Below are 25162 nucleotides of genomic sequence, written 5' to 3'. Positions count from 1 at the left end.
TAGTTTACAATAAAGTCCCTCTCTGGTCACCTCTGTGCATCCCTGTTTTACAATACTCTCCTTCTCACACCCCATGTTCTGCCCACACTGAACTGTATTCAACCTCTCCAAAACTTTTACTTTCTCTGAACATTCCTGCATCTCTTTTGTGTAGCTATCTCCTCTGAGGTACTAATTTCTACTGTGGAAAGAAGCTTATTTAAGATGCAGGATGTTCTAAAGGTAGGCTCATTAAGACTCAGGAAGTAAATAACTCAGAAGTCCCAGGAAGTCCCTGAAACTGACAAGATGCACAAAGATCCGTCATTTTTAAAGGCTACATTTTCAAAGGCTGCTGAGGAGGCTCACACTAGCTGAGATGCCCAGAAGACACACTCTCCAGCTGCCTGTAAGTCATGGAAGGAGTGCCAGGGTTCCAGCTTTTATGAACTGTTCCCCATGTTGGAGATGGGCTTTCAGTGATGCAGCTGTCTTTGGGTCCTTCCTGCTCCTGTAAGTCACCCCTCACCCATACTCTTGTAAGTGGCCCCAATAAACTCATTGTTTCACTAAGTTGGACTTTGGTACTTTTGTCTGTCATTGATCCTCTAACTCAGTGGTTCTCAACATTTCTAATGCTGTGACCCTTTAATACAGTTCCTCATGCTGTGGTGACCCCCAACCATAATATTTATTTCATTGCCACATCATAATTGTAATTTTGATACTGCTGTGAATTGTAATGTAAATATCTGATATGTGACCCCCTGTGTGGGTCATGACCCACAGTTGAGAAACACTGATCTAACTGTTCATGTCTCTCCAGGACAAGTGTCATACAACAGGCTCCTAGTGTGTGCCTCAGACCTGTCACAGCTCTCTAGCTCAGTTTCATTCTCGGGGCTTTCTCTTTCTTCATAAACTACTTCTATTTCTTTCACATTCTATGATTCCCCAGGCAAATTCTTTGTTCTAGGGCACAGAAATCTGGACATCTCAGCAGATGGCCTCTGGCCTCGGATCTTGCATTCTACATTTGCGGTATATTCATAGTAACAGGAGCACAAGGTTGCTGTTCACACTGCACCCACCGTCAGGAAGCAGAGAGAGATGGATGCTGGTGCTCAGCTCACTTTCAGTCTAAGTCTCTAGCCTGTAGAATGGTGTTCCGCACATTCCTGGTGGGTCTCCACACCTCAATTAACCTAATATGGATAATCCCTCACAGATGCTTATCTCCTGGATGATTTTAGGTCCTGTCAAGTTTGCAATCAATATTAACCACTGCAGTCAGTTTAGCCACCAGTGAGCTGCACCCTCTACATTGCACAATCCCTAGGTGTTAGAATCCTAACAGGGTTAAAAGGTCTAGTCTGATAAATGTTTCTTGACCTTGACTCATATAATATGAAGACTCATTTTACCAGCTGAAGGCGTCTAGAAGTTTCCTTGTGAGCAGAGAATAAAGCTGACTGACCAACGGTGCTGGAAATTACTCTGAGTAGAGACAGGTGCCCACACCAGGAACCAGAAATGGCCACTTGGGAGCACAGTGAGCCCTCTACTCTATTAAGGGATTTCTTCTTATCTCTGGAGTTAATGCATCCATTTCCTGTAAACGGAGCCGGATGTCCAATACACATCACTGAGGGAAGGAAAGGATGTGCCGCTTGAGTTGGTTAAACACCAACAGCTGCTCTGACTTAATTGGGTTTTATTCTATTTGATCTTGGATAAAGAGGATTTTTGAGAGTCTATTTTCTTCTTCTTAAGTGTTCTTGCTAAAAAAAAAAATAAGAAAAAATAATAAAATAAAGTATCTCCTAATGTCATTGTGGGTCCCAGATCCTTGCTAGCCAAGCTTGGTACACACGGGGGCAGTAGTGCACCACAGACCTGGTAGGAAGCATTCACCAGGAATTTTAACCCTATTTTTTTCCACCTCATATATATTGGTGAGAAGTATCACTTAAGACAAAGTTGGGAATAAATTAAGCAGGGAACCACATAAAGAGGTTTATATTTGCTTTTCTGCCATAGTCTGTGAATTTTTATACCTTGACTATTTCCGACCAGCTCACAAAACCTTGATTTAAATTTGATGGTGCCATCAGGTGGTTACCATAAACTTGAGGGTGTTCCTGGGAATTCTGGGTCAAGATAGACAGTCTCTACATGTGTTAGCTGACGGTTTTGAGTGCCCGGAATATTATTTGCCACTTTAGCATGGGTGGTTATATCTATTACTCAGTTTAACATTGCAGTGAGCCATGGTGTTGCAGGTCTGTCAGTCCAGCTACTTGAGAGGCTGAAGCAGGAGAATCACGAGTTCAAGACCAACATAGGCTATAGAGTGAGTTCAAAGCTAGCCTGGGAACCTTAATAAGACACTATCCCAAAGTCAAAAAGTGAAAAGAGAATTGAAAATGCAGCTTAAATGGTAGAGTATTTTCCTACTATAACCCAAGTCCTGGTTTTAATCTCCAATATGTCCCCTCTTTTTAAATTCCAGTTCATAGCATTACCCAGAAAAGAAATCACGCTGAGAGGGATCTAGCAAATTGCCCAAGATTGATCAACTGAAGAACACAAACTTTTGATCTCAGTCTGGGAATGTAGGAAGAATACTGCTTATCTTATTCACTCATTAACATGATTTTAGCAGTCCACAATAAGACTGAACTACATGACTGACAACAAATGTTTGCTGAGAGGGTAAGTAGCCAAGTATTGCCTGATTACAGGTACCTTCTTCATACACCTCAATGGTGTGTGTGTGTGTGTGTGTGTGTGTGTGCATTTGTGTGAATGTTTGTATGGGTGCATACATACATATATGCATGTGGAGGCCAGAGGTCAATGCTGGGATATGTCCAACCTTGGTTTTTGAGACAGTGGGATGTGGGGCTCACTCAATAGACTAGATTATCTTCTCTCCTCCAGCACTGGGATATCAAGTGAGAATCACCTTTATCAGCTTTTTATGTGGGCTCTAGGGATCTAACTTGGGTTCTCATGCATCTGTGGCCAACTATGTCACCCATTAGCCATACTAAGCTATCTTCCCACGCCAGTGCTGTGTGTTAGGGGGAAGAATGGCAACCCTTCATGTGGTTCTAGCAGATGTCCTAGTGCTGCAGCAGCTTCTAGGTTTCAGAAGAAAACAGTCCATCCAGGAATTCTCCAGACCCACACTCAAGAATCAGAAGGTAAGGGAAGGCTATCCACACATCTTAAAGGATGATTGCTTGCTGAACAAATTCACTGTGAGACAAGAGAAAGAAAATGACACAGTATGGATTTATGAGCATCAGATTTCATCCTAAGTAAATTATGTGCAGAACTTCAAGATAAGAAGCTATTAGCTACTTAAGGGAAATGTGTAGTGTTTTTGTTCCAGTGATTCAAACCATGCCAGTCTGTACATGAAGAGGACATAACCCAGAAAGCCACCTACCAAATAGCAAATGAGCTATCTGGAAGTGAGGGACTCCCCAATATAGCTGTCTTACATATCCTGTTCCATCTTGCCTTACCTCTGCCCTGTCCTGGATTGGGAGACCCTGGTGATGGAGGATTGGGTTGTTGGCTGGCTTTGAAAGTGATAGGGCTCCGAAATCTGGGATAGCTTTCAGAGTATCATTTGGAATTCCTGAGATTCTAGGTATCCTGTAGAAGGAAAGACTTTGAATTAGGGTTCTAAATTGGAGGACTTTTCACACTTAAAAAGTTTTCTAATTTAACATGTGTAAAGAGTTGTCACATAGCAAAATCAAAATCTTTAGTAGGAGGTAGATTAGTGTACTTTTTTTTGGAAGAGCTGGTTAGAAGGTTCCACCCTATAAGCATGTCATGAAGGACTGGGTCTGTTATTAAGCTAATTACTTTTCTCAATGTAACCAAATGCCAAAAAAGCAACATAGTGGAAGGAGGGTTTATTTTGGTTCACAGTTGAGAAGGTATGGTCCATTAATGTAGGGAAGGTGGAAGGCTTGGTGACAGCTAGGCATTGGATCATATTTGTTCACAGTCAGGAAGCACAGAGAATTGAATGCTTGTGGTCCCCCCTTTCTTTTGCTGAGTCTAGACCCCAGCCAGTGGAATGGTGCCATGCATAGTTAAGGTGGTTCTTACCTAAGTTAACTGAATCTAGACATGCCTAGAGGTTTGTATTTTGAGTGTAGAGCTCATCAAGTTGATAGTCAAATATTGACCATTAAATCTGTATATCTTTTTCTTCTGGTTCAAAACATTCCATCCCAAAGGGAATGGAGAGGCACAGATAACATTCAAGTAACTTGCAGGACTCACAAGGCTCCTCCTTTATACAAGCAGTAAGCAGTTGCCAGTTGGATGATTCTTTGGTAATGTAGTGGCCTGTACATTGGGCAGGGGTGTGAGCAAGAAGTTAATTAATACAGGAGCAGATATGACTCAAATGTAGAGGCATCATCCAAGCCCACCCCAAACAAACACTGGAAACTTGAAGAATGCTACACAACTTACAGGGCGCTCAACAGGTTGTAGAGGATCCTTTTCTAGTGCAGTTAGGTCTGACCCATGTTAACACAGCTCTGAATGTCTGAGTGTCTTCTTGACAGCTCATCTGGTTTCTGCAACTTCTGGGCTGCTGGGCTGCACTGAGAATCTTCTTTGAAGCTTGGCTTGTCTGAAAGTGACTCTCAGCAGTCTTAACTGTTTATGTGTTCTTGGTGGGAGGGAGGAACCTAGTGAATCTTGCCAATTTCAGGAACTTCTGAATCTGTTTTGAGTTGTAAGCTTTTGTAACAAGCTTTCCTGCAGGAAGGAGTTTTGTCTCCCCTTAGGATATAGTGTTGTTTCCTGTAAACATCTTGTCCTAAAATATCCTATTGTTTCATCTCCCCCTTTGCATCCTATGTCTTAAGAAACTTTCTCTATAAAATGGAAGGTTTTAGTCTTGGAGGAAACTGCTGCAGAATGAGATGTGCTTTTGAAGTTTTACAGCCTGGCTTCGCTTCCTGTTCATTCTTTGTTTTCTGAGTGTAGACCCAAGATGATCAGCCAGCCTCCTGATCTGGATCCTATGCCTTCCCTGATTGTTACTCTTCACTGCTTTGACGGACTCTACCTTTCAGGGATGGTAAAGCCAAAACAAGCCCTTTCTCCCTTAAGTTGTTTTTATTTGTTTCACTCAAGCTTTAAAATTTATTTCAATTTTACAGAAGGAGAACAAATTTTTATATTACGAATACATATAAAATACATTTTTGCAGATAAAAAGGTTTTATCCAGTAACATTCTTAAACTCTGTAATTTTCAAGTTTGAATTAACCTGAGAATATAAGGCATAGTATTTCCCATGCTGTGGTTGAATTAGGAATTTATTTTATTTATTTATTTAATTCTACTTTACATTCTAGCCTCCCACCCCTCCTCTCACCAAGTTGTTTTTATGTGGATATTTTATCACAGTAACAGAAAGGAAATTAATACAATCTGTGTATGTATTTCTCTCATTGGCTTTTCTTTCCCTTTCTTTCTTTCTTTCTTTCTTTCTTTCTTTCTTTCTTTTTCTTTTTTTGAGAATGTTGATTAAGAAGTTCACCTTTGAGGTGATTCTGTTGTTTGTTTGTTTTTGGACACAGAGTTTGACTATGAAGTTCAGGTTTTGCTGATTTAAAAGAAAATGGCCCCCAAAGGGAGTGGCACTATTAGGAGATGTGGCCTTATTGAAGTAGGTATAGTCTTCTTGGAGGAAGTGTGTTTCTGTGGAGGTGGGCTTTGAGGCGTCATATATGCTCAAGTAAGATCCAGTGAGACAGACAACCTCCTATTGCCTGTCAGTCAAGATGTAGGACTCTCAGCTACTTCTCTAGCACCATGTCTGTCTGCACACCACCATGTCTCACCATTATGATAAGGGACTAAACCTCTGAAAATATAAGCCCCACAATGAAATGTTTTCCCTTTACAAGAGTTACTATGGTCATGGTGTCTCTACACAGCAATAGAAACCCTAAATAAGAGCACACCTTGAATGTGTGTTATTCCTATTCCTATTCTGAATACTGGGATTAAGGACATGTATTACCATGACTGACTTTAAATGATTTTTGAATCTGCACCTTCTTTCCCTACAACCACTATCTATGAGTTAAGTTATTTGACTGCAGTCAGGTGAAGAAGTCAGCTTTCTGTCACCTACTGTTGTCTCTACAGTCCTTTGGTTTCTGAAACTGTTGAGGAGATCAACTCTGTGACCTGGTATTCAAGTCAAGCTGGATCTATCCCTTGTCCTTGTTAGTGTAACTGTTAATTTAACACAGCCTACAGTCATCTGGAAGGAGAGCCACAATTGAGGAAATGCCTAAAGCAGATTGATCGGGGACATATCTATGGGATATTTTCTTGATTATTAATTGATATAGAAGGATAAAGCCCACTGTGAGTAGTACTGTCCCTAAGCAGGTGGCCATGATCTGGATCAGAAGACTAGGAAAGCATGAACCTGTTATTAAGTCAGAGAGCAAGTCAGAACATCATGTTCCTTTATGGCTTCTGTTTTAAGCTTCTGCCTTGCATTCCTGCTCATGTTGGACTACAACCTGGAAGTATAAGATGTAATAAATTATTTCCTTCCCAAGTTGTTTTTGGTCGGAGTATTTTATCACAGCAACACAGAGGAGACTGGGATACTCCTAGTCTCTCCAGCACATTCATCTTTCTGTGTATTCTCTGGGGAGAAATGGTGATGCAGAAACAGTCCCTTCTGTACACATCATGTCCTCCTCTGTTGCACACCCTGTTGTTCTATTTGGAATCCCTCTCATGTATATATAACATTGCACCTAGTGAATTGCTTCCCATTCTTCCAGGTGGACCCAGATCTCTGTGAAACTCTTCTGACTGTAGGAGGGCCAGATTCCTCCTACCATCCCAAATTATTTATATCAATGGATTGTTATTATTATATTTTATGTGTTTTGTTTATGTTTGCTGATGCTTGTGCTCATGCATGGGTGGATGCCGGGGGCATCCATAGGTGTCATTTATGGCATACTATATATACCTTCTTTTGAGACAGGATGTCTCACTGGCCTGCAACTGGTCCTGTTGGGCTAGACTGGCTTGTCTGTGAGTTACAGGGATTGGCAGGTCTCTACTTCCTCAGTAGTGGTATTGCAAGCATGCACTGCCATGCGCTGCTAAGGTGGGTGCTTTTTTGGTTTTTATTTTTATTTTATTTTCGATTTTTCAAGACAGGGTTTCTCTGTGCAGCTTTATATGCCAGGCCGGCTTTGAACTCACAGAGGTGAGTCTTCAAGGTGGGTTCTGAGAATCAAACTTAGGTCTCCCTGCTTGCAGAGAAAACTCTTAACCAAGCCCCTGTTTGGATAGTATGTATCTGTTCACATTTTTCTGTCCTTTATTGCAAGTTTCTGGGAAGTAGAGCCTTCATATTTGCAGTGCCTAGAAGAGTTCTTTACACCCAGCACACACCACAATCTGTGGAAGGAATGAACAATGAGGACACTGTGTATGCTTGAGTCCAACTAGATTGTCAAAATATTGGTCAGTGAGACAAGCACAGATCCTTTAATCCAAAAGGTTTATCCAGATTATTTGACCTAATTCTTTAATACCACATCATCAGATAATTCTGTGTGAGCCGACCACTGTAATGTCAGCAAATACAGTGCTGAATATTATCTGCAGCAGAGTGTGGGGAGCCCAGAGTCCTTTAATGAATGTACAGAGGGGGAGAGATGTCAGGAGATTAGCATTCTTGTAATAAGAAGGAGAGAAACATTCATCAAATTGCTCAAGTGCTATCGCCAGAGCATCTCCCAGCAAAGACCAGTGAGCAGCCATAAGAGATGGCAGATTTCACAGGTGGGTCACGGGAAGCCTTGTTAATTTCACAGCATATAAAAGATGAATGGGTAAGGAAATAAAACACAGCTACAGCTATCTAATTGCAGAAGACTCTGTCTAAAATACAACCTGGACGCAAATGTGGGCTGGGATTTGTTTCAGCTGGTAAAGTGCTTGGCTGGGATGCATGAGGCCTTGGAGCATTGCATAAACCGGGAGTTTGAGGCAAATCTGGGGTAGGGGACCATTCAAACTAAAGCGGGTAGGATTTATAAAAAGGGTCGGGTGTACTATAATGATGAGCATTTCTGATATGGGAGACTTTCACTGCAGATCTAGAATGTGGGATAATAAATCCCACTCTCCAACTCCCTGGAAACCCAGGAAGATCCTGCCATGGAGATGCTTCTGAACCAGGAAATCAGGGGATGCCTTGAATCACCCTTTCTTGTTATTTAGAGTTCAGAATCTGGGGACTATGAAACCAATATCAAGAATTTTATTTTCCTAAAATAACTGGCTCACGATGTAGATAGTGGTTAATATAGGAACTCATAACTGGTGAAAATGTAGAGAATAAGTGGCCATGGACGCTCAGCTTCTCGGTCATACTTCCTCTCCCCTAAGGCTGAGGGAACATCATGGAAGAAGGGGTGGGAGGACTGTTGAGAGATAGTGTCATTTGGACACGACAGAGATATGGTAACCATGAACTCACAGCAGCTATGGTGGCTGTACAAGATTAGTCCAGTAAGCAGAGCACCATGGGACAGGAGGATACTCATGAGGCCTTGCCTCTAGATGAGAAACTACTGGCAGCTGATGGCCTCTGTGTGAGGGAAACACAGTTTTTCTCAGTGCTGTGACCCCCTGGTCAGTTCCCCATGCTCCTGTGAATAAAATCCTACACCCATGAGTGTACAGACAGCCCTAACTGGACCCCATAGGCTATTTAAGTGGGGAAGAAAACGACATGAATTTGGTAAGAGGAAGGAGAGAAAATTTCTGGGAGGAGTTGGATGAGAGGAATGAGAGGTGGATAAGATCTAAACGTGTGGCATTTGTGTATGAAATTACCAAAGAATAAATGTGAAAAACAAAAAGGCAAGAGAGAGTTGAGTGATGCCTCCTTGAGTATGTTTAGAAAATTCCAGCCCGTGTTGTGTTATGTGATGATGAATTGTGTCAACCCGTCTCATAAGATATTGTCTTAGTCATCATTCCGTTGGTGTGAAGAGACACCTTGACCAAGGCAACTCTTATGAAAGAAAGTGTTTAATTAGGAGCTTGATTACAGTTTCAGAGGTTTAGTCCATTATCATCATGGTGGGACTCCAGGTGGCATGCAGGTGTGATGCTGGAAAAGTAGGTGAGAGCTAAATCCTGATCCTTAGGCAAAGGGGAGCATGTTTGTCATGGGCTTTTGAAACCTCAAAGCCCACCCCCAGTGACACACTTCCTACAACAAGGCCACAGCCACTCCAACAAGGCCACACCCCCTAACCCTTCTAATTCTATCAAGGAGTTCTATTCCCTGGTGAGTAAGCATTCAAATATAGGAGCCTATGGGGACCATTCTTATTCAAACCCACCACAGATGTATTGGATTCTTACCCCACCAGGGATGCTTATTATGATTTAATTTTGAGATGGAGTCTTCATAGAATTAAAGTTAAAAGAAGGTCATCAGGGTAGGACACAATTCAATATCACTGGGGACTTTATGAAAAGGGGAACTTTGAACACAGGGACTGTATGTGTTATATATAATCTTAATGGATAACTCTTGAAGAAAAACAAGTATTGTAGCTTCTGCACTACAACACTTTCACAGAATTGGGCGAGGAGCTTGAGGATTTAAATAAAGACAAGACAGCAGGTCTTTCTTGCAGGGAGAATGCCCTTTATTCCAACAAGAGTGGGGGCTTATATACCGGTGAGCAGGCGTGGTGGAAAACTACCCAGGTCACAAGTTCAGGTTCCCAGGCCCATCAGGATAACAGGAACTTGCACTCAGGCCTTCAAGGAAGGAAGAAAAGAGGATGTACTTGCTAGGTAAGCTCCTAGTCACAAGCTGGTCAGCAGACCCCTATGGGGGAAGGGCCCAACAAAGTATTTGGTTCCTTTACTCAAGTAGGACTAGTATTAAGGAGTCAGGGCTACCATACTTTATACTGAATAAATGTGCCTAGGTGTGACCCTAAGGTAGGTCTCATGTTCGTTCATATTTAGAGAATTTATTATACACCACTAATGCCTCACACTGGGATTAAAATCCATGTTTCTACATGCAAATACACAGAGCTATTTCATCTTATACTAGGTCTTTGGAGGAGGGGATTCCAGTGGCAGACTGAGAAGGAGCTGTGCCCGTCAATCTAGGTGCTCAGGATCCATATGGTGTGCGTGGGAGCTCATGCCTTCATTAGAAAAAAATTTCCTTTCTTGTAATTAATTGGAGTAAGAAGTGAACTTTTACCCCATCATTGTCTGTCATGTGTCTTTTGCCAATTAGCATGGTTGCACTTTTTGGCTTAATTTAGTATCAGTTGTGAAACTTGAAGAAAGATGGTAGCATCTTTGAATATTAATGCAGCTTGTTTCCCTGGGGGAATTAAGCCTTCTGACATACTGGACTCTCTAGTTGGTTGACAGAGCTCTTTGGGTTTCCAACTCCAATAAAGCCTAACTTGAATATCTAACCTTCCCTTTGCATGGTGAGAGAGAATTCCCATTCTTAACACAGTGCACTCCTTCTCAAGGAGAAGAAAAACTGACAAGCAATCTTGTGATAAAAATTTTGGGTCAGCTCAACAGCCCTTGGATTCCCCCTGCCACTCCCAGATTATGCTTTGTGAGATTCCATCTAAGGCTAACTAATACGTTTTAGAAACTGGTGAGGGCAGGAAAGGTTTTGTGAGATCAAGCTCTTAGCACAGTGTCTGATATATGTCAGGGTTTCAATAACTCTTCTTGGCTATCTAGGGAGTTACAGCCACAGCCATCAGACTGGGCACCTTCCTGGGTTCCTCAGAGCTACGTGATAGAATTGCCCTGCTCTTTGCATCCTAGGGAACCTCTTGGAGTCGTTTTGTGTTTTGCCATGGGTAGAGTTCAGATGCTCTACATCAGTGGTCCTCAGCCTTCCTAATGCTGCCACCCTTTGACACAGTTGCTCATGTTGTAGTGATTCACAACCATAAAATTATTTTTGTTGCTACTTCATAACTGTAATTTTGTTACTGTTATGATTTGTAATGTAAATATCTGATAAGTGGGATAACTAATATACAACCTCTGTGTCAGGGTCATTAGACATCAAAGGGATTGAAACCCACAGATTGAGAACCACTACTTTAAATGCATTTTTGAAATGAGCAAACATTTGCAAAGGGTGTATTGTGAAACTTCTCTGGGGAGATATCACACACACACACACACACACACACACACACACACACACACACAACCCTACTCATCCCAGGTAGAAAAGTCAGGACAGATCAAAGTAATAATTGTACCCAAGTCCAACTTGGTGAACTGATGAATTATCATTAGTGTTACTAAAAGGAGTATAAGCTATGGGTTGCTAAATGTAGCTGCATCATCAAAAAGCCCACCTCAACTCAAAAAAGCCGCGACCCTGGAGCGCTCTACACATCGTGCAGGCAGCTCAGTAGATTTGAGAATCTCCTCTTGACATCTTGGCTGCTCATATTTTTCGTCCCAGTACTTGCTTCCTGCTTCTATAACATTGTGGAAGAGACCATGGATCTCATCGGTTTCAGCTTCCTCATATATGGGAAGTTCTGCTTCCTGAGTCTCCTAAACTTCCCCATCCTTCCTGAAGGAGAAAATTATTATACAGCATGGTGGTCTCTGTCTGGATCATAGTATTTCTAGGTTCTCAGTGTCTTGTTTAAAGGATGGATGAAGTTCATGCATAAATCAGAGTAGCAAAATACTTAATTCAGAAATAAAGCTAAAGTAGGGAGTAGTTACACTACAAAAGGACGGATGCCCTGAGCAAGCATGGCTCTCAAGAAGTGAGCCTGTGTTTACTGTGCATATATTTTGTCATGGTGCATTTGACTTTAATCACAGGCATACCTTAATCATGCACAACTATAAGATGGCCAACATGGAATGTTCCTTAAAAGTTCATTTAGAAGACAGAGTATATCAAGCCATACAGGCATCCAAAACCAATCCAGACTGGGTTAGCACATTGCTTCTCATTATGAGATGCATTTTAGTATATGATTGATCACAAAAGGTGTGCTATTAAGGGTTCCTAGTGAGTTATAGGTTAGAAGGAATGTCCCTTTGCCTTCTTTAAAGAGGGCTGTATCTCAGTGAAAGTGTATGTCTGTGTGGGGTCCCAGATTGCTAGATGCTTTGTTGGCAAGAGATGTGTGTATAGCTCAAGCCAAGAGGAGTCCTGAGTCATTAAACTATTCCTATGCTTGCTTGCCCCAGTGTCTTGATTATTCATGGGCATGTGATTTGCTCAGCTAGAGCATCCCTAACATAGTAGCAAGACATCCAGAATTTCTCAGTGACCTATCAAAAAGTACCTATATGGAGTTGAAGGAACTTGGTTCTCAATCTGTCATCAATAAATTATTTCTTGCCTATTGGGACCACCTGGGGACCATTCACCCATTTCAGTTTTCGGTCTCGATGCAAGCATTAAACTAAATGTGGTTGGCACCAGTTCCATACTCTCAAGCTATGTGCTTTGCCAGCATCAATAGTAATTTCTGGACCCTTATACAGGAGTCGACACTCTTTTCTCTCTGCTGGTTCTATCTAAATGCCCTGAGTCTAAACCAAATCCATTTACAGGAAAACATCAGCAACTCCCCCTCTGCAGGGAGCTTCAAGTGTCCCCGCTCACTTAGGTTCCACATGTCACTTACTCAATCCCCAGCCTTCTGTCTGATGACTTCTCAGTTTTTACCGAAATCCCTTCTCTCTCATTAAGGATATATTAACTGGTTTATTCATCAAACATTGATGGACTGAAAGATTCTGTGAAGTCTGTTATGAATTAGATGGATATCATCTTCTTGAAAGTTTCAACGTCAAGGAAGGAAATAAGAAAAGATCATATACTGAAAATTCTGACCCCTGAGGCAAGCGACATAAAACCAGGAAGCTCAGGAGTTCACGAGTGATGAAGAAAGACTGCAACTGGGGAAATCACCCCCTAACAAGTGTGACTTTTTTTAAGGGCAGAAATGTATAAGGTTAACTAGCTGAAATGGTGTGGTGAGGGGCAGCTTACTAAAGGGTTTCATTTAGATGAGATATAAGTGGAAATGTAAGGAAAGTTCAGATTTGGAAAACCTGAATTTTATGAAAAGAGCTTGGACTGCAGAAAAGAATTCTAGCCAGAGGAAACCTCTAGGAAGTTCCTTAGCCAAGGAAACATTTTCTTCTTTGATCCCTGATATTTGTCTCTGGACCCAATTTAGGGGTGTCGGTCTGTGTATGTTGCTATATGTTGCAAAATACCCAAGGCTGAGTAAATCATAAGGAAAGTACTCGTGATTCTCACAGCTGGTAAATCCGAAGATGATGATGCCAGTTTTCTAAGGAGGATTTTTGACTGTGTCACCACAGGGGGAAGAAGTGGAAAGAAAACTGGCCATGCACAGAAGGGATTATGTGGCAAGATGGGAAGCTAGAGAGCATGGAAGGTTGTTCCAATTTTTCAAATTATAATAACACACTCTTGAGGGAACTAATCCATTCCTAAGAAACCCAGCTCTGTCTCTCAGCATTTATCAGTGGTTGCCTTATAGGGAGATACAGTTGACATGACGATAGCAGAGCAAGTTCTTTCACACACCTTTTATTTGCATTCAAGGACCTTTCTCCTCTGACCCTATCACCAATAAAGCTCATTTTAAACTGTTCTTAGGAGAACTCACTTTCTCTTACACTTGGTCTCAGAACTTCTTCTGACTTCCATCAATGTTAGTGTGTCCTTTCTCTCGTCTTTGGAGCTCATCTCCCACACAAATATTGATTCTTGGCATGATTTATATTGCTATTCATATTAACAATGAATTTGTTCACCAAAAAATAATTAGCACAAGGAGCATGCATATTATTAGAGGCCTCATTAATTTCACCAAGTTTATTTAAATGACAGTAGGATGTCAAGTCGATAATGATGACTAATTAATAAACATATTTGAATACCTTAGGACACACTAAAGCAGTGGCATATAAATCTATCAGGGGAGAGTTTGGGGTCTCTGATGGGTAGAAGTGATACTGCTTGAATGTGAGAAACCCAGTTCTGCTGTGTTAACCCTGTGGTTCTCAACCTTCCTCATTCTGTGACACTTTTTATTTTCAGACTTTTTTATTTAAATTAGAAACAAGATTTGTTACGATAAATCTTTCTGCCAAAAGCCGCCTGAGCCTCACCAACACGTGTGAGCTTTTCGCCAGCCGCCTGCCTGAGTTAGGGCCCAAATGAATACACAGAAACTTGTATTAGGTACAATGCTGCTTGGCCAATGACTAGGATTCTCATCTGTTAGCTCAGTCTCAATTGTCATAAATCTATATTTTATAAGACTTATCTTATCGGACACCTTATTGGCGTCCCTCCTTGTCGGTGGCTCACATCCTGCCACTGGAGGAGGCGAATGGGAAAAAGGGGCCCTTTCAATATATAGTATCCTTCTGTGGTCTTTGATGGAGTTGAAGACAGATAGTTATGGTTATAGTTTTCTTCAGTTATTATAAAAGATAAGTTACCCTTCTTTTTATTTATACAGAAAAGAGGAGATGATGGGGAATGTACTGTGTATGTTTATCTTATTGATTGTTAAATAAAATACTGTTTGGCCAATGAGACAGCAAGTTAGATGGAACTAGGAGTCAAAGAGGATTCTGGGAGATGTAGTAGAGAAGTGGTGATCCAGGCAGGAAGTGACATAGCAAGGAGAATCATATTTAAGCAAAGGAGAAACAGGAAGGGCCCCCTTTTCCCTTCCGCTACTGCTCCAGCGTCACAATGCGATCCACTGGCCAGGAGGGATGCCAATAAGGCATCCAATAAGATAAGTCTTATAAAATATATAGGTTTATGATAGTTAAGACTGAGCAAACAGATGAGAATCCTAGTCATTGGCCAAGCAGCATTGTACCTAATACAAGTTTCTGTGTATTCATTTGGGCCCTAACTCAGGCGAGCGGCTGGTGTAAGGCTCACACATGGTGGTGGGGCTTAGGCGGCTTTTGGCAGAAAGATTTATCGTAACAAAGATTGTTTTACATGACAATCCCAGTTCCCTTCTCCCTCCATGCTGTGACACTTTAACATGGTTCCTCAGGTTGTGATGACCCCCAACCATAAGATCATTTCATTGCTATTTCACAACTGCAATTCTGCTACTATTATGGATTGTAATGTAAATATATCTGATATGTGTTGGGACCTACAGATTGAGAGCTACTGTGTTAGGGAGAAGGCCTTGCATAGTTAGGCAAAGGATTGGATGCAGATAAGATGGAGTTTGAAGTGGTATCCCAGAGCTGTCAATGGACTAGGGTCTTACATCAACAACAAGAGAATCCTTCCTACTTCTGAGCCATGGACATTAAGGTGAACAATAAGGGATTCTAGAAACATCTAGTATTGATAGGAACTTCACATTTTAGTGATGCTCTCTAGTGAATTTGACCCAAAATGCGACATTTTATTACCCTGTCATATAGAAGATGATCAAGAAGTACCTCATCCACATCCTTGCCTACCTCTGATCGAGTGGGTTTCAGCTTTGCATGACGAAGGCTGTCTAGAGTAGTACATTACTTGCGGTTCTCTAAAGGAGCAGCACAGACAGGATGGATAGACACAGAGAGACAGGCACACATGATTTGTAAAGCCATCTTACCTTAAAATATTAACAACAACTACATCACATCTGAGAGACTGAAAACCCAGAACTTGCTCTGTCCTTGAGGCTGGGTGCTGCAGAAGTAGGAATAAGTCCTTTAATGGTTGTCTCCCACTGGAAAGTCTGGCAACCCATTAGTTGCTCAGTCCACAAGGTTGGGTGCCTCAGCGGTCCCAATCTGACACTCAAACCTAGAAGATTCCTGGAGATCCACTGGTCCTCATTCAGAGATGGAAGCCTGGAAACAGTGGTTCTGGTATCAGTGAAGGAATCAGCAGCATCAGCAGCAATGGGATAAATCAACTAAGTGGAAAGAGGGCAGGCCAAACCTGCACAAGGCAAATGAGTACTCTTCTCTCTGCCACGCATGCCCCTTTTAAATCTGGGCTTCTCCCAGAAGGTGCTGCCCACATTTGAGGTTGGTCTTATCACATCCATTAAAGCAATCAAGACAATCATCAACAGAGGCTCCTTACTCAGGTGATTAATGGGAAGATGACATTAAAACCAACCATCACAATCAGTACCCATGGTGATTGGTCTAGATTAGCCCAGGCTGTTTCCACTGCATAGTTCCCCAGCAAACAATGGAGATAGAATGTTGTGTTGTGTGACTTCTCCTGGGAAGGTGTGAATAAATGTCAAATGACAGACCTAAGAAACCATTCTACTGAAGTTGGACCAGGGAGTTTATTTGGGGGGTGGCGATGCTTACGGTAGCATGGTGGAATCAAAGGCAGATGCACCACAGCTTGGGAGATGACTTACAGTATGCAACCTGGAGCTCCCTGTACGTCCTAAGTCAGGCCCACTGGAGAAAGTCTTAATGCTCCTCCCCAATACCTCCCCAATGCTTACAGGACCTTGGGGAGGGCCTCTATCAATTTTATAGCTTTCATGTGCTTACCTATTGAGAATTGTTAGTTTCAATAGCTTCTGGTGTCTTAAAGAACTTCCCTCTGGGAGGAAACTACTCAATTTGGAGAGAACAGTATGTGTGGACCTTTACTACTGGACCACAGGTGTCAGGGATGTGCCTGATTCTTTGATATAAACTTAAGGTGAACGGGCAGAGTCCTGCTAGAAGAAGGTATTAACTCACCTACTATTTTTATATAATCAAGTCCTGTATTGCTTATGACATCTGTGTACATTCATGTTTATATAATCCACACTATCAATATGCACCCTATATAACTTACGTCTTTATAATCTGTGTCTATCTTTAACATCTATAGCTACAGAATAAGTATGTGTCTAGACACCCATACCTATATATTATCTATTATTTACAAAACCTATTTCTATAGTTAGTTAGAAGCATCTATATTCTCTTTATTATTTATATATTTATAACAGCACATACATCTTTATAATCCATTTCATCTGTAATGATATCTATATCACTAATATCTGTATTTACTATATCATGTATATCGATGTGCTATCTATATCTATCTAATCTCCACCTATATCTGTCTAATCTTTATCATTTATACCTGCATCATCTATTTAGTTTTACATCATCTATAATTATACTGTCTGTATCCACTTATACATTAGTATCAGCTACATTATTTTATCATCTGTTTCATTTATATCTGTCATATTCATCTATATATTTATTTCTCTATCAACTGCATATCTTCCTGACTCAACTCTCAAGGATCCAGCTGGTTTTTCAGTCACCCAGGGCCAGGTATCCACTTGTAAGCTTCCACCAGTTGTACTCTGTGCAATCCTGGATTCATCTGTCTCGTTTGTGGGTATCCTCTCAAGTTGGGGCCAGTTCTCATTCAAAGGGTCAGGTTGTTTTGGAACACCCTTTGCTTCCTGTGCTCACCAGGAATATGGATCTTTGAGCCCCTCAGGGGCACCGAGTCTTCCCTGGATGCTCCTTGGCATGTTAAAGCTGTAGTTAAGAAGCCCTGGCAATCTGTAATCACCTCTTAGAAGTGGTTTTATTTCTTTAACCTCCTCCCCACTCTTACTCAGCCACAGTGGAATGCTTCAGGAGCTAATGTAATGGAGATGCTTGGGCAGAGTCCATTGCCTTCAAGTAGAGTGATCTATTCTAAGTATGCAGCTGAGCTGCAGCAGAGAGAAGCATGTGGCAAATGCATTCTAGGGACAGGTGAAGGCTCTGAGCGTATCCTCTTCTGTGAGGGCAGAGAGGAAGTGATCAGGGCCAGCCATCCTGAAGAAGTGGCAACATGCCTTTGCCTTTCTAGGTTAAGCTTAGGTGTCTTGTTTTTATTGTAGGGGACATTGCTCTTTCAGATGCATGCATTTTTAATTTGTGTTCTGTATTTTTCAAGCTCTTGTACATGTTTGTATTGCATCAGGTTTTCTGGACCTGGAGTTACAGTTGGCTGTGAGCCTTCTGATAGAGGTTGAGAACAGACTTCAGGTCCTCTGCAAGAGCAGGAAGTGATCTTGACCCACATATGCCATCTCTTCAGCTTCAACTTGTTTTCTTTTTGGTGGAAAAATTCCATTATGTATATATACCCCGTCTTCCTTATCCATTTCTCTCTTCTTGAACAACTAGGTTGGTTTCATAACATGGCTACAAATAGCAAGCTCAGTGATATATTGTCCTGGAGGTCCATGGGTAAAGACCCAGGAATAGGTGGGCTATATGGGCTATCTCTTGCTGTTTTTATTTTTGAAACACCTGCATACTGACTTCCATAGGAGCTGGACAGGCTGTGTTCTCACAGCTACTGCATAAAGGAAAGGCAAAGGCAGTATTTTGCCAAGACTAGGAAACCTCCATAAGTTTGCTTTGGAGCAAGTTATAGCTTGGCTCAATCCTCCATGCGACTTTCATATGTATGTCATAACTGATGTGGAAGTCTATCTGAATCCATGCATCCCTACTATATACAAAAACAAACAGGCTCAACCATTTTTTTTTTTGTGGTCTGAAGACCTAGTTTGGAGTTAGGATTTGTGTGGGTGCTAGTAGCTGGGGATATGGCTCAGTCAGTTAAGTGCTCATTGCACAAGTAGGAGGGCCTGAATTCAATCTCTATACCAGTGTAAAGAAGCCAGATGTGACACTGTGTGCCTGTAAACTCAGCACTGGGAAGGCAGAGATAGAGCTTACTGGCCAATGCTTAGCCAAATAATGACTATGTCTCAAAATGGATGGCATCCTGATGAATGATACCAAAGGAAACACACACACACACACACACACACACACACACACACCAGAGTGAATGCTGGCGGCCTGCTAATAGTTGCATGATAACAGTAATTCCTACCAGGAAGTACTAAACTGAGGATGGGTAGAAATGACCTGAGGATGAGTTGAGTGTTGGGACTATAGCAAAGCTAGCTAGAAAGCTTGGTCAGACTCAATTTGAATCTGACAAGATGGGGGCTTCTGAGCATGAATGACTATGGGAGACTGTTCTTCAGTCAGAAAGAGGACATATGGAAGAGCACTGGACTGGATATCAATGTTCTGGGCACCTTCAGGGATGTGGAGAACTGCACCAAGGCCACAGAAAAGACATGCTCCTTGCCTTGTGCTCCACATTGAGCATTCATAGTTGAGGGAAACCTTCACAGCTGACTGTGGGAAAAACGCAGAAGTATAATTGGTTCTGAAATGAGTCCAATCCCACCCTCAAGTCAGAAATATACAAGTCTTTCCATATTTCTGAGCAAAAGTGGCTGTCTGGAGTCTGGAAAGAACATTTCCAAGAACTTCCTCCAATCGTTACATCTGCAGAAGGAGTTGTGTCTCTATAGAGGCTGGCACTCCCCAAGAGATGATTCTTTTCTGTGCCAAGGATACTGTTTGGGGTTCTGCCAAAGCTTCCTTGAACTGCCACAGTAGCAAGTGTTCTGCGTCTCTGTGTCTCACTTTGTATTCTGAGACTTCATTAGTGGCAGAATTGAGCACCGTTGTTTTGCCGAGTCACTCTTGAAATAACCTCCCAGGCTTTGGTTGTCATTTCCTTTCTGTTTCCATGTAGCTGAGGCAGTCATTTGCAGGTCTGAACAGGAAGATGCATAAGGCATAGTGTCTACCCTCCTCTCTTGTTCCTTCATATTATTCCCAGTACCCATGCATAAAGAGACACAGTCCCTTATAACGTCATAACCTCCATCAAGAAACACCCCTGTGTGATTGCACTTTGGACAAAGGCATATCTACACTTATCTTTGGGATGAATAAGTGTACATAGAGTTTTGTACATTTTCAGGAAGACAGTGTTGTGGAACTTCTCCTAAGGAGATGTGAACAAACATACCTTCACCCCAAATAGACTGAAGCTGACTAGACCCCACGCTGAATTCCAACTTGGTGAACCAATGAGCATACTTATGAATTGTGAATGACCAATCGCCTACAGGATGGCCTGCAAGACACTTACTGTCCCACCCATGTTTCTGTGGTGAGGCTGGATTTTCTACATAGAATTTAACCAAAGCCACATTTTGTATCAGCTTTAGTGAAGTATCAGAGGTAGGAATCCAGTTGTCTTCCACAAACTCAGACATCAGACTAGAGATTTGGAAAGTGAGACAGAGAAAGACAACATCTGGGAGTAACTAAAACACTAAAATGGAGGGGGACACCTGTGAGGGAAATTTTTGCTTAATTTAGAGTGGGAAGATCTACTTTTAATCCAGATCCTTTGGGGTGGGAAGACCCATCTCTAATTTGGGTCATACTTTCTGTTCAAAGCCTATATAAGGACATAGAGGAAGGAAAATTTTGCTCTTTGCCTGCTTGCTCTCACCTTGCTAACCTCACCTGCTTGCTCTCACCTTGTATTAGGTCCTACTTCTTCAGATTCTGGCATATACTGAAGGCCAGGTAAGACATCCCATCTCACGGACTGAGCAACTACTAGATTCATGGACCTTCTATTCATAGGCAGCTAGTGTTGGACTAGTGGACTTCAGCATGTAAGCCACTCTACAAATCACATATGTGTGTATATGTATGAAGAGAGATTCATTCTGTAAGTTCTGTTCCTCTGTATTCTAGACAACCTTGGCTAGCACAGAGCTATTGGCTTCTCCTGGCTTTATATTTACTTGTTGTGGGGCTTCTTCTTGATGGCTAACTTGATGGGATTGAGACACACCTAGGAAATCAATAAAGTACACTCTTGAGTGTCTCACTCATGGCAAGCCCAAAGACAATTAGATCTTGGGGACTCTGGGATAATCATCAGTGGAATAATCCCTTGATGGCATTGTTAGGAAATTGTAAAATGTTCCAGGTATGGCCCATTTGGAGGAAGTAGGTCATTTGGAGGTCTGTCCTGGGGTTATACCTTGCACTCACTCTTTCTTCCTTCTCATTGGTTCTCTCCCTTTCCTTTCTCTATCTTCTTTGCCACAGGTTCCTGTCACTGTGATGTTCTGTCCAAATGCATGGGGCCAAGTGACCATGGAATGAACTCCCTGAAACCATAAAACAAAACACATCTTTCTTCCCTTGTTTCTCTGAAGTGTCTTGCTGAAGCTATGCAAAAGTAGTGAATGTCTGTCTTTCAGAATCCAGAAAGAGATCACGTAGCCAGAAGCTGACTTGTCCACACCTTTCCAAGCTGATGTTTCGGTCTGCCTATGGCAATCTCACCTGCTACACCCCCTTTGCTGGAGCCCAAGAAGAAATGGGAGGGAGTCAGGAAAATTTAATTGGGTCCCAGATGTGATTAACCAAGACTCATTCACATACACTGTGCTGGTGTTTAGCACACCACAAATTCTATCACTGCCCAGTGGGTCCTAAAAACTGTTCTGCTTTTAATGCGCCTTGCCTGGTTTACTCAAGTTGGAATTTAAATCAAAGGGTAACGTCTATATTGGGGATAACTTTGTAGTTTATCTTAATATAATGGCTAATAAATGTCGTGGTTTAAAGGGGCTTTTTAAAAACAATGGCTTTAACAATGTTATATACTTTTAAGGGAATCTGGTAAGCCATTGACTGAATCTAGTACAGTGTAATTTGAGACATTATAAAAACAGCAATAAGAATAGGAGAGACAAACTTCCAAGGCATTGAACCAGAGCCAAAACAGATATGGGAACATTTTCTCCAATGAAAATGGAGTTTCCCAGGCCTTCACAGTCAGCTCCCAAAGCAACACATTGATAACACAGTCTACATCTTTATCAGCCTCTTTTAGACTGGAGAGAAAGAGAAGACATATTCCAGGGTTTTCATAAAATCAGAATTCCTAGTGTAATTCTTGGAACAAAATTCTGTACTGATTACACCTGGCCTTGTGACACTACGGACATTTTTAGCTACTGGCATAGAGGAAATAGTATGGGAAGGTGTCTCAGTCTGCTTTTTGTACATGTAACAAAATATCTGTGAGTAGGCAATTTATAACTAAGAAAAGTTGGTTTGGTTCACTGTCTGGAGGCTGGGAAGCCCAAGAGCATGGTGTTGGTATCTGAGGATTGCCTTGTGGCATTATAATACCATGTCACATGAAGAGACACAGCAAGTATGCTAGTTTGGGTCTCACCCTCTTCTTAGAAAGCCATGGTAACTACCATGGGATAAAGTCACCCTCTTGATCTTGTCAAATGCTAATGACTAACCAAAGATCTTGCCTCCAAGTATCATTAACATGTGAATTTGACTGTTAAGTTTTCAACATGGTGCACTTTCAGAGGATACAATAAAACCACAGCAATCATTCACTCTCATCACCTAGAGTGGCCTTATCATATCTAGAAGACACTATTTCACATCAGCCCTACATACTCTATGGTTCTTACAATCTTTCTGCCCCCTCTTCCATGATGTTCCCTCAGCCTTATGGTATGAGTGTGACATAGAGTTCCCATTTATATTTGGGTGCTCCTCTGTATCTTATTTTGATACCCCAAATTCTGGGTTGTGTGCCTTCTCCTGAGGGCACATGGACACCCCCCACCCCGATGATTTCACCAAAGTCTGTTCAAACTAAAGAAATGATTCCATCCAAGTCTAGTTGGCTGAACTAATGAGTTCCTTGTGGTTGTTTATCAGAGTAGGGTGGATGATGACTTGCAGGAACATTGGTGATTCACAGGCAGCTGCCTCATTGAGCATCCTTCTCAGCATCAATGCAACTCATGAAAGCTGCATCTCTGGAGTTCCCCACTAACAGCTTACCACTTATATATCCTGGGGTAGGGACCTTATGCATCTTATCATTTTCTCAACTTTCTGAGCCTCCCAAGCTTCATGAACTTCCCGAGGAACTCTTAGGAGCCTTTCCTTCTCCAGGAATGAGTGTTCCAGTTCAGAAGAAACAGCTGCCTCACAGCAACTTAAATAGTCTTCCTTGTCATTTTATCAAGTGTCAGAGTATTTTTTAACAGTGAAAGATTCCACGACTTGGATGTTATCCTTCTCAGTAGTGGGCTTCTAGACCTCTCACCCAGGGCCCCAAATATGCAATTTGATGTCTTTCTCATTACTACTGACTGATAGATTTGGGGTCCATTGGTGAGTCCCAAACTTGATGGAATCAATTACTCCATAAAAACATTTGCTGAGGGACATCGAGGAATTCTTTTGATTCTTAAGGCATTTTTTGTTTGTTTGTTTTTAAAGCTTTTTACTTATTAATATGTGCTCACTGGTGGGAATTCTGGCTTTCATTTTGATATCTTGTCTGTGTGTCATTCATCTTGATATCAGACTGCTCCAGCATCATCTCCCAGTTTTTGGTGCCTATTCTTTTACCAAATAGACCACCGTCTCTCTATTTAAGTATTTTTCTTCTTGAAGTTTAGATTGTGTGTCTGAAATAGACATAAGGAATTTGTCTTTATAAAGTCTGGTCAAGTATGAGTTCAAGCCCAGTTCATGGGCTACAGAGTAAGTTCAAGGCTAACTTGGGGAATTTAGTGAGCTCTTGTCTCAAAATTTAAAAAGGCTGTGGATGTAGCTCAGTGGTAGAGTGATTTACTATACACAGTGACCTAGGGTCAAGTCCCAATATTACCACCACCACCAGAATAAATATAAAATACATCCCTAAAATATTAAATCTACCACAGCCAAGATTTTTCATTATACTCTTTTATTATGTTTGTAGGAGCTAAGGAAAACCAGTAATATGAGTTGGAGAAATTGTTCAGTGGTTAATGACACTTACTGATCTTGCAGAGGACCAAGTTGGGTTCCCAGCATCTATATGGCAATTCACAGCCACCTGGAATTCAACTTTCGGGGATCTGACCCTTTCTTTTGGTCTCTCTGGGCACCACACACACACAGTGTGCACATATACACTTACAGACATTCACACATACATATACAATTAGAATAAAAATTTAAAAGGGGGTAAGTGGGAAATATAGGAGATGGATTTGTGGCCAAGGAAAAGGACTTTGGGGCTTTTGCAAAGCCAATACCTATTTTCAGAAGGGACCAGAGCACTCACAAAACAGCATGTGTCATCTGAACGATTCTGCACAGCACTGCTGGTGAGTCAGACTCTTGCAGCATCTCTGCTAAATGTCACCTCAGAGACGTCATGTTCCCATTTCTTTGTCCAACCTAGACAACCTTAGCAATTTTTAATGATTTTTAGTAAAGAAGAGAAGTCACGAGGTTGGAGAGATGACTTGGTGGTTACAAATACTTTCTTCTCTTGCAGAAGATCAGGATTTGCTTCTAGGCAACTACCATATGCAGCTCACAACTGCCTGCGATACCAAATCTGAGGAATCTAAATGCCTTTTGTGGCTGCTGAAGATGCTCATAGGCAGCTGCACATAGCTCCATGCAGACACACCCATTTTCATATGGAAAAATAATGAAATCTTTTAAAAAGAAGAAAGAAGTCACAATCAGAAGAAATAATCAAGAGGACCATGTGTTAGAGACTATTCTTGGCTACCTCGTGAGATCCTGTTTCAAAAAGAATAACACAACAGCACAAGACAACACAAAACATGAGCAGTAGAATATGTTGCTTCGTTCTCCCTTCCTGAATGTTTGAGTGGTTAAAAAGCTGTCAAGCTTTCATTGTGTCTAGAGGCCAGTATACACCTCGGAAAGGACACAATGCAGACTTTAGGAGTCAAGTAAGCAAAGGTAAGAGGAGGAGGGAGCTGGTGATAGGATTTGGTCAAGTGAACTATTTGCCATGCAAATGTAATATCTATGAGAACACATAGAAAAACAACAAAAATGACAAAAAACCTGAGCAAGGCAGCATGCATCTGTGAACACGGCATTAGAGAGGTGAAGACAGGAGGATCCCTGAGGTTTAGGAACTACACGGGCCAGCCAGTATAGTCAAATAGATGAGCTCCAGGTTCAGTGAGAGACCCTGTCTCAAAATATAAGATGGAGAGCAATTGAGAAGACACTTGACCTTGACCTTCACAGGCATGCATATATGAGCACC

Source organism: Cricetulus griseus, chromosome 4 (genome assembly GCF_003668045.3).
Source record: "Cricetulus griseus strain 17A/GY chromosome 4, alternate assembly CriGri-PICRH-1.0, whole genome shotgun sequence".
NCBI classification, from domain to species: Eukaryota; Metazoa; Chordata; class Mammalia; order Rodentia; family Cricetidae; genus Cricetulus; species Cricetulus griseus.
Note: the sequence above shows the minus strand (reverse complement) of the source record.